We start from the raw sequence: 18,889 nt of genomic DNA on the forward strand, positions 1-18,889 counted from the left end.
ACTCAGAAGATCGATCCTGAGTTCAGATCAAAGAAGCTAGTGTATGGAAGACACAGCATCTTTTAATAGACAACACATTTATTAGCTGGCAAAAGTGAAGTCGACTAGGGATTACACATTTCCAATACATTAAATTAGCCAATTTGCTGGGTCATAGAATTAACTCAAAAAATGAATACGAAAGTTTTCAAAAAATTGTGCTTCCGAATTTGATAAATTGTTGTGCAATATAAATATCTATATTTTGTAAAATGTTAAAGAAAATATCAGAGATCGAAGCCATGATTACAACAGACTAGTGAAATAAATTTCTATGATCACTACTTAGGAAACCTGTAAAGTATCCATGCAACATAATAGATTATTCGCCATGCAGCAACTTGACTCCTGAACTGATGTTCTAATTAGGAGACAAGAGGTACCACAGGCTGCACTCAGCAAACACCTGGTACAATAAAACATGTGCACTAAGACTATACTATTAGCACTTTGTTCTAGGATAACAATATACAAATCAGTAACATAATGCAACCAAAATACATCCTCCTAACCCCCTGTAAACAAACAGTCTAAGTATGAAAACAAAAACCTCTTTGGAATGATGATAATAGCAAGTCTATAAATAGTGAGAAACTGAAAATCTACTGAGATCGTAAACTTCTCATACAGGGTGGGCGAGGGTAAGAAGGACAAAGGAATACGATAATGGGTAATGAATAACCACAGTGACGTAAGTGGAAGTACTCCATGTATCACAACAAATTCAATATTTAAAGGAAAGAAAAATAAAAGAGGAAAGCTCATATTTAATGATCATTGCATAAAAGCCTCACTGTGTGATAACATTCCATGATACTTATGAATCAAACTTTTGGATGAACATAGTCCTATTATGAACAAAAAAGGAAAAATAATAAAAACAAGATATGTTTCTCTCCATTATCCTAAAACCTGAATATGCAGTTCTGCAGTAGGGAGTTTCACTTTAATACAAAAAGACTTGTAATATATTCAGTTTAGGCAATTTTGCCACAAGTAAGTAGAGGACTGTGGAAGCATGTGCATTGTCAACAATGCCCTGCTTATATTTTACAAACCATTATTTGCGAGTTGATAAGACTACTTAGATCTGCTCGACCTGTGTCGTCTATGCTGATAGTAAGGAACAGGACTGCTAACTTGGGATGTAGTTGAGGAGGACAGATACCAACTAGAATTAGAAATACAGTGGATTACCAACCCAATTAACTAGCTATTTAATTACGCTAAAACTAGCTAAGATTGGGGACACGTGTACATACAGTCAAAGAATGATTCTACAAAATACTCTCAATTAAACGCTTCCAGAAGAGTTTAAACAGGAGCCGCCAATTAAGGATAATTTGCTAAACTCAGCACATGACAGTTCCCACATGAAAATAACACATAAAAATAACTACTGGTCACGGACAGACTCCTTGGATAAGATCTGGGACAGATCCTCATTGCTCTGAAAATAGCGTGCCTGCACAACAAGGAAGGCTGTAGTTCTAAAATAGTGCTGAAGATTAAGATACGGTTGTAGTAGTGAGGAGAAGGTGGAGGCGTTTTGTAAGACAGGACTAAGTAGTCAGCTGGAGGGGCATAGTTTTGCTTCATTAAAGAATCTGTTCTTCTAAAACACATTTTTTTAACGACACAAAGAACAATACCATGGTTCTTGCGTTTTGTACGCATGAGAATTTTTTCCACATTTGACAGTAAAAGCAGGCAGAGTGTACAGGAAGTATGTCTAATAGTTATACTTTGAGATAAGGTATAGGTCTGTATTAAAGGCAGTCATGAGAGAAAATGCTGAATATGCATTTCCACACTCACAGTAAATCACCTGGAGAAAGCTTTTGAGACTCAACAAGTCAGCACCATAGGCTCCGGCTAAACATTCAATTGTAGCAGTGCCAATAACAATCATTATGAAGGCCTCAATGACCATATATTGCATGTTATCACTAAGGAAACAGGGTAGAGGGTGGATGCAAATGTCTAGAAGTGACATTGTGGAAACGGTCTCACCAAGTCATCTAGATTTTATTGCATGTTTGGGCATCTCATGGATGTACAGACCTTTTCTTCCAATAGTGGGCAAAAAATCAATACTACACAATAGCACCTGCAGCATGATACTCCGATTTCCAATACTGAGCAATGTTGCTTTTGGCTGGCAGGTAACCAAGTTTGATAACAGAGTGGGTACGTGCCTCGAGGGCCTCCCAACTCCTCCAACATGCCCAGAAATACTACCCGAGGAGCCAGGTTAAAAGGACACTTTGGAACTGCAGACAAGGATCAGTAAGCTCAGATTTACAGACATTCCTACATTACTTATGAAGCTGCCAAAGGCATATGGAGAGTAATTTGGAAATAGTAAACTTTTATGCAGTGTAGATGGGCTACAATGGCAAACTTTCGGATAGCCATTTTCACCTCTTTTCAGTTGTCATTGTCAATGGTCCAAAATACTGTTCCCAACTGGAGACACTAATTAAAAGGAGCGGTTTAACTGGGATATATATCCCTTCCTCTACAGTTTCATAGCCAAATTCGGCTCTAGCAGGTTGAAATTCTGGAGCACTATCAGTCTTTCCTTAGCTGAGATGAGCTGACAGCAAGCACTGAAAGAATTCTATGTAAGAAATTAATTCCAGAAAGATAATGAATTGGGAGAAAGGAAGATTGTACGAGAGAAGATGAGACCAAATGAACTGACAACAAGTAGAGGGGAGAGTTTGAAAGAACTATGAGATTATAACATCGGGGTTGGTCAGTAGAAGAATCAAAGGCCAGAGGAATTCACAGAGGCAAGTGCAAGAGAATTTGAGACAGTAACGCAGGGTTAGCATTGGGAATGGCCCTTGCTGCAGGGTTACCCCCAAACATTTTGCCTTTCTCCCCCTATTTTTCAGACCCTCTTTTTGTTGGCTTTAGGAGTCTGGGCACTTTACCACTGGTAATCAGTGCTGAAGGGCATATGCTCTCTCCCCTGCAACTTGGTATAACTGGTTTAAACCTGTTGGCTTATTTAATTTACCTGTAAGTCATTTGTAAAGTAGTATACCATATGCCCAGGGGCCTGTAAAATAAATGCTACCAGTGGCCTGCAGCACAGATTGCGCCACCTGCAAAAGCAGGAGCGCTGAGGTCCCATGTGGCCCCTCCCTTGTTGGTAAGGAAAGGTCAGGAGGAGTAAGGAGAGCTGTGGCGGTTGCTGGCCGCATCCCCGTAGCGCAGACGGAGTGTGACTCCGTTGGTGCCCCCTGGGCACATCAAGCAAGCACCTGCTTAGGTGTCTTTACCGCCACAACCCGAGTGGTACTTGGAGCATGAGTTGGCTCCCTAGTTTATGTAAGCAGGAGGAGGGGGCCGCCGATGTGCGTGTGTCCCCAGAGCCCTCTCGGCCAGGTATCAGCGCCGGTCAGAGGTGGAAGCGCACCGATGGAGGAAGACACATGGACAGACAGGCAGACAGAGGAATCTGTGGCGGCCCGAACGGCTGCTTTAGCTTCATCCGCCTGGAGCCCGTGGTGCCCTTGAGGAGGAGTAGCTGCAGTACATGAGATAAAGTCCATCCCTCCAGGGCGCACAGCCTTCCAGGAGAGAGGCGGATCATTAGTGGAGCCAGAAGGCTCACATCAGACTAATGCATTCTCCCTAGAAGAGGGGCGGTCACCTTACAGGACAGTGCAGCCGCCCCCTCCCTCTCCCCCTGTTTATGTGTGAATGGTGCCCAACTTCTGGGTGGGCTTGGTCCCCCCCCACCCCCACAGTAGAATTTTCTGTGGATGCGGGGGCCATGTTGGTTGGCTGGTCACTATTGAGGATGACTCCCCAGCTGCTAGGGACTGTGTTCTTCGTGGCGACCCTTTCGATAGGATCAGGGTCGCCTCCCATTACAGTCCCACATTTCTAGTAGTAGGAGTACAGGAGCTCCTGAGACAGGGGATTAGGCTTTGGTGCCGGAGGAGGTATAAAGGAAGCAAGGACCTGCTCTGACTTTCATGTAGAAGGCGGTGTTGGTGATTTTGGGGGAAATGACAGTTCACCACAAGCTTTTTACCCTTATTATGTGATTACATTATTTTTTATGACCGGATTCATGTGATATGCCGTTTTAGCCATGTGGAGGGGCACATTCATGCTTTCACGGTCTACCTGATATGCGGTTGGAGGGTAGGGTGTACTTGCAATATGGGAATGTATCACTCTGTGTGCATTCATGGTAGTAATGATGACCTGAGAAGTGTTTGTTTAGCAAAGTACTGGAACCTATGTAATGATCCAACAACTGCTTGTGTAGCAGAGTCTTACTGATTTGTGTCATTTTAGGTCTGATGTTGTTTTGTGAAATACAATATATTTTTATACAACTGTTGTGGAGTTTTTTTGTAGTGTATTTATTGTGTCACTGGATTGTGTGTGTTGTTCAAACGCTTTGCACGTTGTCACTGGGATAATCCTGACTGCTTGTGCCAAAGCTATCAAGGGGGTGAGCAGGGGTTAACAGGTGTGCAGCTCTCTTGCCCTGACTAAAGTGGCAGTTCCTGTCTGGCTGCGGCTATCTACCCTAGCCAACCAGGAATCCCCTTTCTAACAGTTGGGTAGGGAGAGGGACCATAGGCAATGCCAGGAGAAGTCCATGACTTAGGAGGGAGCAGACGGGAAGCAACTGAGTAAGAGAGCATAGTTAGACCAAAGAATGAGTGAGGCACATATCCAGCAACCATGGAGAGGATGGAGAAAATAAATACAGAGTGAGAGGCAGGCTAGTGAAAAGACAATAGGTGAGAGTTGGCAGCTAACAAAAGGGCATGGTAGGTAGCAAAGGTAGGGAGATTAGTTGGGTGACTGAGTAGACTAGAGGGGTACTGCTAGCACATCCTGAATGAAGAGAAGGGGACAGACCAAAAGAACAACCTATTCAGCGGGAAGGAGAAAGGAGAACCAGGAAAGGAAAGCACAAGCAGTAGAGATTATCACAGATAGTCAGAGACATTTAATGCTTTTGGCTTAAATGCAGTCTGAAGAGATGCAGCTTTAGACGTTGACAGCTTGATAAGAGGGTGGGTTTAGTTCCGCAGTAGGTTCATAAGAGAATTCCATGAAAGGGTAGCAGCTCATGAGAAGGAGTGATGTTGTGCGTCTGTGGTTTTGAAACTTGGGGTTTTTAAAGAAGGTCATTTTTTGCTTCTAACACCTTTTGTGCCACCTAATAATTTGTAAAGGCTAGAAATGTAGGATACAGAGTTGGAATGGACTGCTTTATAGGCTAACCATCCCACTTTAAACTTTATTCTATCTTCAGCAAGAAGCTGGTATAACTCCATGAGGACTGGGGTGATGTGGTCAAACTTCCTAGATGGCAAGCCTGGCTGTGGAGTGCAGACGTTTTGAATGACAGAATAGAAGTCTGCAGCAAGCTAGCGAGGACGATATTACCATAATACACTCTTAACAAGGTTAAGGGCTATCCATATAAGGACCTTTAGCCATGCTTGTAATGCTACTTTCATAACAGAAGAGAATGGATTTCGAATTGCATCACTGTTTAGGAGGCAAGATGAACTGGCTGATATGAATAGATCCAAATCAAGCCTGTTTGCTAGGTGATCACTGCGGCCAAAAAGTTAACGGTGACGAGCTGGTCGACTCAAAACTAAAGTTGCCCATTAGCTATGTCCAATCCACCGTCATTAATCACTTGCATGCAGTTGGCAAAATACATCCTTGACTATTTGCCTGCCCACCTGTAATTTTTTCAGATCAAATTAATGCATGCACATATCTCTGTGATCCTCATATCAGACTTAATTCTGATGTACGGGGGTTCATCTCCTTTGGTTGGCTATCCGATACGTATATCAATTGGCAGAATTTTTTTCCTGTTACGCTCATACCCATTACACCACCTTTCAACCCAGAATTTCCTCTCCAATTGTGCTCTACGGAAATTAAATATTTGGGGATATGGATCTCTCGCGATAGGGAGACAGTGCTCCATTCCAATTATGGCGTGGCAATAAATACCATCACAGATCAGATCACACATTGGCTCTCCCTTTTTTTTTTATCATAGGTCGGGCATATATCCCTAGAAAAATGGTTTTCTTTCCAAAATTCGTATATTTTGTTCTTGAACATCCCTATACATATTCTCCACTCTTTTTTCTGCATGCTTCGAACTCAGCAGATAAGGCTTGCTTGGGCAGCAACTCCCATTTTCCCTTAGGAGCCTCCCACTTTTGCCACACTGCATTGCATGCCTTAGGTCTTAAGCCCTAAACACTTGGTCTCCCTTATGTACCACACTGCACAGACCAAACCCTTGGGCTCTCCGAGCAGAGCTCGGGAGCACTTAGAGCAGGAGTTGGAAGTGACCCTCTTTGATGAACAAAGGCATTACTGCTGCTTTCAGACCGGCCTATCTGCCAATAGCAGGCTCAGATTTTTCATTACACATTCATACAGAGGGCGTACTACACTCCTGTCCTGATGCATCAGTTTTGTCATAGGTCATACACCCAGTGTGCCTAATGCAGTTTGAATGAAGCTGATTTTCTGCACTCAGCAGGGGCATGCGGACAAGTACACTCTTACTGGATGGAGGTACAAGCAGTGCTCCCTTGCACGGCGGAAGGCAAGGTCGTGCTGACACCTTTGATTCTCCTATTAGGGCATGTTACAGATCTCTCGGGCCCCTACTTGAAAATTGCTTGCTGCTTGGGTAGAGGGAAGGCACCCAAATTTAAGGACTGGATCAACAATCTTGTCTAGTGTAATGCATAACTGACACTTTGCAGAGCTCCTGACACTCTGGACAAATCCTAGGGATATTTGGCACTCTCACATATCTACTTGCAACTCCATCCTGCGGTCCATAGCCCATATAAGTCGCTTTTGCTGCATATTTTCCTGCTTTTGTACTCTCTTGCGACTGATGACATGCATCTCAGTATCAGTCAAGTCCTCTATGTTGGTTCTGTCCATATTATCTGTCATTCCCCCATGTGCATGATATAATGTGGATGCTATGCTGCTTTTAATGTTGCCAGCTGTGGAGCCTAGAGTTCTGGGTATAATGTCCTAATGTCACTGGAGTCGTGTCACCATGTAAGTTCTATGTCTCTGCTATGTCAAGGTTACCAGTGTTATGGGTTTGTACTGTTCGCTGAAAACTAATAAATACTTAAAACATAAAAAAATAAAGCACTCACACTGCAAAAGAAACTGAATGGGATTTTGTATGCTATCATTTTGAACAACGGTGTACTACTGAGGATATAGAAGGGGAAGGTGTCTCAATTCTGCTGGTAATTGCACAGTTTATGCAGTAAAGGATTATATTGAGCTTCCACCAATGGGGATCCTATGAGATATGCATGCCCATATATTTAAAACTGTGGACTTGCATAAGCCACTGTCTCTCAACAGCCCAAGGCTCACCCATTAAAGGAATGATAGCCAATTTAGGCCTGTTGACCATAAGGCCAAAATACACTAACTATAAAGCTAAGTTATAAACCTTATCAGTGGATTAGCCAAAACCTTAGCCAGAACTTTAACCTGTATTATTTTGGGAGATCGGCCAGTAGGCATCGGTTCAGGGCCTGCCAGGTTTGAGTATCTCTGAGACACTGGCACCACCGAGATCATCCAGAAACTAGCCAATCTAGGGACCTTATTTAAATAGAGCCAAAAGGTGGGGAGAGGTACGAAGGAATAATGATGCAAACATCTGAAGTGGGAGGCCATATGTGACCAGACATTTTCCAGACTTTTCTTAGGACAAGTGTCGTTGAAATGTGTATGGACACATCCTTAACACAAGTTGTTGTTAAAATGTGCATTGTGTTATTTATTCACCTAATCTGTGATTCCTCTACATTTCAATTTTCATTGTGCTAAAGATGTACTCCCAAACAGTGTGAATTCTAATAGTCTTCAGTCTCTTACTTGAGTCATGAGCAATAAAAGTCATATTTTAAGTCGGGCGCAATCACACGCTGAAAGCCAAAACAAATAGAATGCCTATGAATTGATGGATGACTCTGCTCTCTGGAGTTCTGCCCGGTTATGGTTGAGCTGAACCTGTGACAAGCCCTTCTGTGAAGAAGGTAGATAGCATATGCAAGACCAGGAAAATACAGTGTTCCAAACCCCAACACCCCATTTTAGAAAGGGAGTTGGACCTTCTGAAAGAAATTGAAGAGGATTGTAACCCACTTTTATGTTTTGTGATTGTGGTCAGACACAATTGTGTTACATCATGAAACACATGGTAGGCTGAGGCTTTCAATCAAAGATAAGAAGTACCCTGAGAAGGAGCTGTAATGCTCAGTGGGACCATTCAAAACTAAGGAAAACACATGTGCCTAGTATCCCCACACTCAAGTGACACTCACAAAAATAGAAGTACTACTGATCTTCTGAAATAGAGAGCAGGAAAAATGTGTTACTAGAGTTGTATATGTTTTAAAACCCTGCAAGCTCCATAGCTGACATGGATGGAACAATGATGAATAAAAACCTATGCTACAGCAGAGCATTCCTATGTCTCATTTCCTAATTCTGCCTGCAAAACGACCCCTTCATTTTACTAAGGAATATTGGTGCAAACAATTTGCCACCTTACCTTCTCAACATCATCTGTGCCTTTCCCCTACAAAAAGTCATCATTTTTCCCCAACACTTTCTGGTCGGTCTCTCTTCATGATTATGCTTTTTTACATCTAAAAGCAACTTTCTATGCTTTGGTCGTGTTGGCTCTCATTATACTAATGAGACTGCTGGATTTGGGCAGCAGTACCACCAGGTTGTGGGGAACTGAGTCCAATTTCACACCGTGTGACAACTGTCAGCCTAACCCTTCCGGCTAGCTAGCAGTACCTCACCAGCAGCTGAAAGTGGTGGCGATTTGTGGCATCTGTGCACATGATATTCTGATTTCTCAGGGAAATCGTGGTGCAACAGATCTAACCTTTTCTCTCAGTTGCATTTGTCTCACACATGCAAAGACAAACAGAAGCACAAATCGGTTCAATGTGTTTTATTGAATCAACTGTGTTCTATATAAAATAGCATGTACTGCAATTATTAGGATGATTTAACATATTAATAGTGAGAGAGCATAGATTATATAATCTATATTAACATAACTGTCTATGAATTAGTGTGTGATAATGCCGCATAGAAACTGTAATAGTAATTTTGCTTAAACGTGCACCTGAAATGTGACCACGGGGAGTGGCCGTCAATGTATACGTGGACTAATAATGATGACTAAAATGTTTTATGTATTGTCATATTGAATAAGTTTATGCTAATTATTAATAATTGTATTATTGAATTTGTGCTGAAATCCTTGTAGGCCTTAAGTTAGCATGAGCCGAAGCTTAGTTGCTTGGCTCTCATATTAAATGTATTTTTCCTATCTTGCAGTGTGCTGACTCGCAAAAGGACACGACCTCATGTTTGTTTCAAAACTAGAAGCCGAATGTAACCATGCTAGATCCGTTCCCATGCATTTTTTCATTGCTTGTAGGGTGATATTAAAACAAAATGAAACAGTGTAGATTAATGTAATGTACAAGGTCATTCAAACAGGTGAAGACAATGGAGCTACTGACCAAAAGATGTGCAAAGAATTACAGAAAGATGAAATCATACCGGACGTGCCACCTCTGAAGACATCGAATAGGGGAACCAATGAGAGATTTGTAAAATAATATGGGGTGAAAGTTAGGTGACCTAATGTGTTTTCTGATAGGTTAAAGATAGTAGGGTATAACAAATGTCCAATAGAGTTTTGGGGGAATGTACAACGAAAAAGGGATAAAAACTCATGACACGGGGAGCCATTTAGGTGGGTTAGGGAATGCTATTGATTTTATCCAGAAACTTTGTCACTCTGTTTGGTGACTTATTGGTTCGCTTAGAACCATCCTCGTCCTTATATTTGCCCATTTTACACGTTGCCTCTTTATGAGGTAAGTGCCTCTTTTTGCCCCGGAGCGGAGTTCTGACTGATGGCGATTTGACTGATGTCCTGAGGACGAAGACTGAGCTTGTGCGCTGAACTAAACTTTGGAGGGTAACTATGACAATGCATTTGTGATTTGTCTGTTTGCTTTTCCTTTCTAGGTACCAACTGCTTACTTTTGACAGAGACCATAGTTAGATGTTTTCCAAATTGGTGTTCTAAATTGTTTTGCATGAAGCCCAACATGCTAATGCTAATCAGTGGTTAGGACAGGTGTTCACTAAACTGACACAAATAGACAAACGACCGAATCTATGCTTTGTTGAACTGACGCGTTATTGACACTCTGCTAAATTGATCTATGTTCACGCCGTGTTATGTTTTGATGTTTGTGATTCTTTCCTTAATGAAATCTTACCAAAGTTGCCATATCGTGACTATGCTATTATGTTTCTTGGTTTTGAGACTGACGCACCTGCTTTTAGAATTGTAAACAATAGGGAATAACACTCATAACATTCTACTAAACTGGTGTGGTTATTCATGACTGTAAGGTCATGGGAGCATTTTGAATTGATTAATGACTTTGACTAAAGTGAAATGTATTGTTGTAATAAATATTAATGACATTATTGACGTATTGATTGACATATTGATTGGCTATCTCGTCCTAAGGTGTCTCTCAACTGGGTCAAAAGATTCATTGGCCTAAAACGAGTCCTGATGTGTAATAAATTATCATAAAGGGACGCGTTAGCAATAGCAATATGGTGACAAGGAAAGTGAAACATAAGTAAAGTCCCACCAGTGTCACAATTCTATGGGTTCGAATTCGTACCTATGCCACTAAGGTACTACTAGAGCACAGCAGTGTTAGCCTTAACTTGCCCTTCAGGTTCCCTCAGAAGACACCATCCCCCATAAGCGGATATGGAGTCCTCTCTCACGTAGGCAATAAATACATCAAGTCTCAGCAGACAGCTATGAAGCGACAGCAAGCAGAGTCAATTTTCTGGCTGGAACTCTACCTCTAACGTATAGGGGGCAGAGGGATGCTTTATAATAAAACAGCTGGCGTCTGAGAAAACTGTCCTAACGTAAGAACACTTACATTTCCTTTGAACTGGCAAAGATTGTGGTCTTCCTACTTTGTACTGACAATACTGAGTACAGCCTTGAGCAGAGTACAGAAGGAGAATGCCCTACTAGAAGAATGAAAACAGTTTCTAGGCTAAAAGTGTATGAGATAAAGGAAAATAAAACATCACCGCAGAATGAAGCTTCTGCTCAGAAATTAAAATGAACTATTATTAGGCTAAAGGGCACAAGCAGAAGGAACATTGCTAAAATAACGTGCCCATAAAAGCTCACTAAAATAGCTGCACAACACACTAACTTTTCCCTCTTTTGAATCATCTCACTCCAGCCACATCAAGTTCAGTTGCCTTTCTTTGCTAATTTTCTCCTATTTCCGACTTTGGACCTGTCTTCTTTCTTAAACTAGCCAGCTCTATGGTTTCTTCTTCTGACTCTGTTCTTGCTTTCGTATTTTTACACTCAATCCTCTTCTCCCCTTTTTTCACAATCTCTCTAACCTTTCTCTTCTCTCTGGTTCCATTCCTTGACATAAGTAATATTTCCATTTTCTTTAAGTTTATGGTTATGTGTTACTGGTAGTTAGAAGTACATCAAAAATGTCTTAACAGTTTGGAGAAAATTAGTCTAAGATCTAGATTCAAACCATTACATTGATTCCCAAGGTCACCATATGCAGGCAGTTTGCACAGTCAAGGTACATTCACTATTGCTGAGGCAGACATGCTAATTAGAAATTATTAATGAATGTTTATGTGTTTTGATTAACAAGAAAATAAAATGTAGGGAAATTTATGTGCACGCTTGAAAATGTGCCCACGGACAGTGACAGCCAGTTAATACGAACTTGTAATAAAATGATAAAAAATGTGTGAAATAATGGAAAAGAGTAATAACGTAGTAATATGTCGTATTAAGATGCATAACCTATGTTTTTCACTATATTGTAGAGTTAACTTAGCCGAAGTTGTGGCCTAGTTACCAGGCCTCATGCAGAAGCTGAATTTCTAGTGCGCTACAGAGAAGTTGGTGCGTTGAACTGTCCAGGAACTGCATATGTTAATAAAATCTGCTTAGCTAGCATTTTCTGCAATGTACAGACAGACAGGAGATGAGGGACTAGAGTATGTAACAATTTTGGTGTAAGACAGACTCAATGTACTTTCCCAGGACTTGAATAATAGAAGCACTGACTGGAGAAGAAGATGCAACATTTTCTATACCTGATGAGTCGGATGATGAGGACATCGTACAGTGAACCAATCAACGAACTGAGAACGGTGTTATATTAGAGTTCATTGATTTGAAAAATTAAAGTTATTGGTTAGGGTAATAACTGGTGATTGACTGACCAATTAGGAATTAGGGGGATGGACTGGAAAACCTTAATAAAAAGTAAAGACAAAGGGAAAAATCTTTAGATGCGAGGGGTGAATTGATGATGTCAGAAGACGCGATTTGAGAGTCTGTCATTGGGCTCATGGTCTTGAGAGCCTGATGCGTTGCTGATCGATTGATGACCTGAAGATGAAGTATGACTTTGTTGCTGATCCATTCTGGGGATAGGTAGCTATGACAATGTGACTGTTAACTTTGTGCCTTTCTTTCTAGGTACCAACTGCGCTGTTTGAATACGTTTTTCTTTTGGCTAGAAGTTTTCTAAATTTGTGTTCTAAATAGTTTTTGCATGAAGTCCCACATGCTAATGCTAATTTGGGTTAGGTAAGGTTCCTTTGGGTGACGTTGACAGTGACAAATGATTGACGAACTGATTGCTGAACTCTCCTAAAAATGCTGTTATATTCATCTTTGTTGGCTTATGCTGAAGCAATCGAGCATATGTTTTCTCAAGTTATGATTAGATTATGTTATTGGTGGTCATTAATGAACTAATTCTGAGCTGATTGAATAAAGTCTGAATTAACCTTTTGTCTTAGTATTGTAACAAATAGGGAAATAAAATTGATAAAATGTATAACTGAGTTGTGGTCATTCATGAAACGATTGATGATTAGTGTTTTGCTTATTGATTATTGATTTGTACATGATTTTTGATGATCATCAATTACTACATAGCTAGGATACTCCATGCGATCCAAAAGGTTCATCGGCCTATACGCGTCCCCTTGTAAGTTTACTTACTTAGGACCAGGCGCGCTAGCACTATACTTGAACAGCCAACATGTTTTACATTGCAAAGGAACATTTTCAGGCGTAAATAAAATTTGTGGATCTGGCCTAATAAACATAGTAGTGGAATGATCTGTGCGTAGTACGAGACTTGGAAAGATCTGACAAGCCATGAAAATGCAATGATAATTTGTAGAGCAGTGGTAACACTTGAGGTAAAGGTATGATAAACTACAACCTGGGTGTTATTATGAGAATAAGAACCAAGTATCCACCATTGATGGAAAGCAGTATTGTCAAATATAAATTGCCACCTGAAATGGTGACAGAGTGCTGCAGAGAAAAACAGCAAAGTCGTTTTGCCTCTGCTAAAATATAAACCTCTCTTGATCCCTTGTTGCTCTCTAATTTCTTACCTATATCTCTTCTCCTTTTTCTTTCCACACCTCTAGAACACACTGTGAATGAATGAATGAATGACAATTTTATTGCATGAATACTAAAAATCATAGCAATTTCCCAAATATGTACAAACACGTAAAATCATTACAACTTCCCAATTTCCTGCAAACACATTAAGCTAAACTGGATAGAATTTACACCATACAGGTTCAAACATTTTTAACTGTATCATGTTGATTGTACTAACTTCGGTCATTGTTACAGAACTGTTTAAAAATCATTACGGTATCCCAAATGTATACCAACCTATTAAGACAAAGCAAAAATCGAATAGGCTTAAAGCTGTGTGTCCTCTACAAGTGCTGCTGTGCTTTGTATACCAAAACATGTATAAAAATGTGTGTAAGACGCCTATATATTTTTAAAAAACTGTGTGGCCCCCAACCACACTCACACCTGGTTTACAGTTTCTTAGTATGTCTCACACATTCTCCTTGTTGTGCAATATGCCTGCATTAAAGTTCTACATTATATATGCAAATTGTCCATTTAAAAAATCTGCCAGCAATGTGCAGTGCTCAGTGATGAGCTACTAAAAAAAGAGTCTGCAAGTTTTCGACTGCTTCTGCCGGCTATCTGGGACAAGCGAGTCTTCTTTTTTTTTATTGTCGCTGGACCCCTTTAATTCACTCAGCCGAGATCGTGCTTCGGTCATGTATTTCCCCTATTTTGGCCAAGTCTTAAGGGGGAGTGCTAGAGAAGAGGACTGACGCTGCTTCTGCGCATGCCCGTACCGCTATTGACAGGAGCACTGGTTTTAGTAACTTGCGCGGCTGTTGTAGCAAGGCTGGGCAACAGCATACCAGGTTCACTTGGGACTCCTCTCTCTACTTGCAGAGCCTACATTTTACTACGTTTGCTAAAAAATGTCCACCCTAGATTCAGCTCTTTTATTGGCAGGGGCACCGGCCTGGCCCAACTGAAAGGCATTTCCTTCCCAGGGCTTGGTGTAAGGATGGCTGTATGTTTGCCTCATAGGACGTCCTTAGGACTGACTGCCTTTTATGGCCTTTGTGTCTGGTCAAGTCCTCTTCCCCGACAATTGGTAAACTTGTTCTTTGACGTTGTTTGTGGCAGCACAGTTTAAACTTTCCCCTGACCATTTTTCAGTTGCCAGTTTTAGGTCCACCACGGCCTTTTAAATATGGCTAATCGTGGGATTCGCCTTTACTTCATATCTAGTTTTGAGCACATCCTTCATTGATCTTGCTGGGGCTTTGAAGACCTGATAGTATTTTGCTTGTGTGCTCAGGCATTCATATTTTTGAGGTACAAGGCCAAACTCCAGCTGAATCAGGCTATTGCGCGTGTAGTTTGGTCTGCATAATTTTCCAATGAGTCTGCATAAAGCGTATATAGTTGATTGCACTTTTGACTTCATCTTAAGCTGGTGTATAGATGACTTCCTTCTATTACTGAGCCATGTTTCGAGGTAATTATTATATATATATATATATATATATATATACATATATACCCTCCCCCACCCCCCAGCGACCAAAAACACCCAGGCAAAGAGAAGCGGCCTGGGCGAAAAAGCAGCCAGTGCTGCAGGAGTTTTGGAGCACTGTGGGTGGTGCGGGCGAATACAGGTGGATTCGGCTGAAAGCACACCTCTTTAACCGTCATCTCCAGCAGACCTACACGCTTTGCACCAGGCTTGCTCGCTCAGTGCAGCTCAATCTTGCTACGAGCGTTCAGAGCAGCGCCCGCCTTGTTTCCTCGCTCCAATCCAAGACCTTTCTCCTGGCTGAAGAACCCAAGTCTTAAATCCTATTGTGTCGACTTATCAAAGCCTTCAAGTGACTGACTAGGTTTGCTCCGAGAGCATACAAATGATCACATCCTTATGGATTTTCACTGCTATTTATTGTAAAAAGACTTGCAAGGATCTTGCTTCAATTTGCATGCCATGTCAGAGGATGATAATGCAATAAAATTTCTACAGATGTCTAGTATCTGCACATTCATGACCAGTGGATGAGAGAGGCCTATCTCTCTTGTTGTTATGATGAGGCTATGCTCTTTCCAGGTTGGTGACCATTTTCTCAGCAGCATCATGGATCAATAAGAAACAAAACATAGGAACAGAGGAGGAGGAGATGCCAGGAAATGTGAAATGTATTATCTGTCCGAGACTAAAACACGGGACATCTATTGGAGGAACCCACCAGAATTCAGCGGAGAGAGAACTAAGGCTGCATTAAATGACATGTGCCACATAAGGAAGGCATTTTCGACCTCTTCATGTAGCGACTCAGCAGCACGACGGCCAGCAGAAGAGACTGGTTATATCCCACAGTGCCACCACAGCTCCAAAAGGGGCCAAGATTGGAAATACAACAAACAAACATGCAACGGAATCTCTGACACAAAAAAATAGTTTCTTATTGTCAAACAGCATCACATTCAACTGGGTAAAATTAGTAAAACCACCTACACGTCTTTTTTGTAGCAGGAATTGTTTAAGTATACTACATGAGCTGGCGTAGGCAGAATCTAAATCTGAAGCCTCCTATCTATCAGTGGCATATAGGTGTCACATAGATCAGTTCAATTGCTGTACTCAGTTAATTAGGCTCTTGGATGCCCAACTCATGATAATCCCATGTTCCTACCTATCCATACTGCATTCACCTTCCATCAACATAATTCTCTGATAAACTGAACATAAACAGAATTAATTTAAATAACCACTTTTTGTCTTCCCATTTAAAAAGTTGCAAAGAACACCAAAGTACACTCAGAGCTGATCTATAGTAAATATAACACTGCAAACACTATTAACTGATTTTACAAAGAAACAGTAATTACAAAGTGTGTATTTATAAAGTTCATATGCAAAAGCACTGGAGTCCCAGTACATGGGGATGAAGACACAATACTTTCCTACAAGCATTTATTACATGTACATTTGAACAATAACTAGTCTAATTTCTTCTAGCATGTGCTACCACAGTTTTGCATCTTCTGCAAATTACAGGTGTTGCTATTACCCTGTCTAATTAGGATCAGTCTGTCAAACAAATGAATGAAATAGTGAGTTGGTACAGCCCAGTTTAAAACCGGTGACCTACAGGTCACGTGCTTTTCTCACTCATGAGCATCCAATTCACTGAATGATCTTACAGACAATTTAAGCCATTCATTATTTGCCATTAGCATAAAATCTCTAAAGGTATGAGAAGTCGTGAATAAGGAGGAAAGATAAATGGAAGTTGTGCAGTAGTAAGCAGCTAAATGGAACGATTATAGCACAAAAGTGCCAACTAACAGTACTGCAGCAGTACATATGGATGCTTTGGCAAAAAACCTATGACATTATTGAAGAAAACCAAGAAGCATCCAGGGATCAAATTAGGGAATCCTTAGATGTTGTGTACTAGCAAATAATGAGTAAGTGAAAAAATGAATCAGAATTTTCAGACAGGCTGCAGGGTTACTGAAATACATTAGTGAATTGTTCTCCAGGAAAAGTTATAGTAGTAATTGTCAAATTCATAAGGTGCATACACCTATTAGCGCTTTTTTAAGTGATAAAATCAAGAACCATAAAGCACTTCCATCGATGGACCGGGGGCTGTGTTAATACACTAAGGATTTAGGTGTGCCCGTATCCCCCTCCCGACCATGGTCAACAAACCAATACATTCAATAATGTGTGAAGAACATTAGGCTCCACAAAAAAGAATAGAGTGCATTTTATATTTTCAAAGCATGAAGGTTTATTAAAAGTTAATGGTTTACAGAAAGCAGAAATCAGGTTAACATCAAACTAAGAAGAATATATATGCTTCAATTAACATGTACATCGGTTAAATCAAATCTTATTAGACAGAGGACGAACCAGAATGAGATCCACTCAAATGGAAGGAAAAAGGACAGTCAACCCCTTTCTCTGAAAAAGCACTCTACGATAGCCCTACTCTTTCCTGCTCCATTCTTCTCTTATCTAATATAAAAACACACAAACTCTAAACGCCTAGACGCCGTTCTCATGAGACAGTCCAATCAGGTTGAAGCAAAATGATAATATTACGTACTCGATGGACTTTTATGGTTTTCTCACACTACAAGCTTCTCTCTGCGCCCTTCAAACGTACACTATCTGAAACAAGATAGTGTACTTGGACCAGTCTGTACTCTGCAGGTGTCTTTTGAGTGTGCTATTCATTAAAACATTGCTCGATAATCACAAAGAAAAGAAAACATTTCTTCATATATTATAGAAAGGAAAATAAAAATTGGTTTCCAAAATAAGAACTCCACCTTACCCAGAAATAAAATGTTTACGTCACAAAACACGATGGAAAACAGAAATTTTAAAATTCAGGCCTACATTACCCACAGTCAAACTAAATGTGAATAAACACAATTTCTCTATACATTTAGCATTAGTGTGCGTGTGCGTTAATGTCATGTAAATGCAAACATTCTTTAATATATATAAAACTTCACAAAACCTTTGGTTAACTAGCTGTCAGCACAAACAGCCCACAAAAACTTACTACTACTTTAAAAATAACTATTTTTTACTCCTAAACTACACCTGGAAGTAGCTTCTGAAAAAAATAACCGCATCATTTGCTACTCAAGACTTCTGCCATTTTTCCAGTCTGTCACATGCTTGACCTCTTGTATCTTAAGCCAACCCTTGTCTTAACATTGCAAGGTTTCTACGGAATATAATGTCACATCTTGTTTTTTCTCTGGAACAGCCATGTCTGATGAATTTTAAAAAATTAAGACCATACCCCAGAACTTTACTGGTTTCCTATTGTTAATGTAAGATGTATTTTTAGTTGAGTAAAACAGCATTTTCTGGGGCTGGTGCACAATCAAAATGTATTTTTCAACCAGGTTGTTTTGTTGGGACTCTCCCTCACCCTTCTTTGGATATTCTCCTCGATCATTTCCCTCTCCCATCTCATTTTGTACTACCCCTGTTTTGTTTTTTCCTCTGTTCCACATTCACCCTGTCTCTGCTCCTCCTTCTTGTGGAATTTCACTACCATTTAAAAAAAAAAAAACTGTTTCGTGTATAAATAAATGACCTTTCGACAACCTTAACTCCATGAGTTTTCCAACACACTTTGAGACTGTTCTTCCCTTCTTTCAGGTTGCCTGTCTCACTACTTTGCAACAGTCTGTCTTTCTTCAGATTGTATTCGCTCTCTTCAGGCCTCTCTC

The 18,889-nt window shown here is 40.6% G+C and overlaps 1 protein-coding gene across 8 annotated transcripts in view; it reads right to left on the reverse strand.

The window, feature by feature from the left end:
* DIP2C (disco interacting protein 2 homolog C) overlaps positions 1-18,889 on the reverse strand; it is a 1,002,241-nt gene that overhangs the window by 531,012 nt on the left and 452,340 nt on the right. The window lies entirely within an intron of this gene.

Source organism: Pleurodeles waltl, chromosome 10, assembly GCF_031143425.1.
Source record: "Pleurodeles waltl isolate 20211129_DDA chromosome 10, aPleWal1.hap1.20221129, whole genome shotgun sequence".
Taxonomy (NCBI): Eukaryota; Metazoa; Chordata; class Amphibia; order Caudata; family Salamandridae; genus Pleurodeles; species Pleurodeles waltl.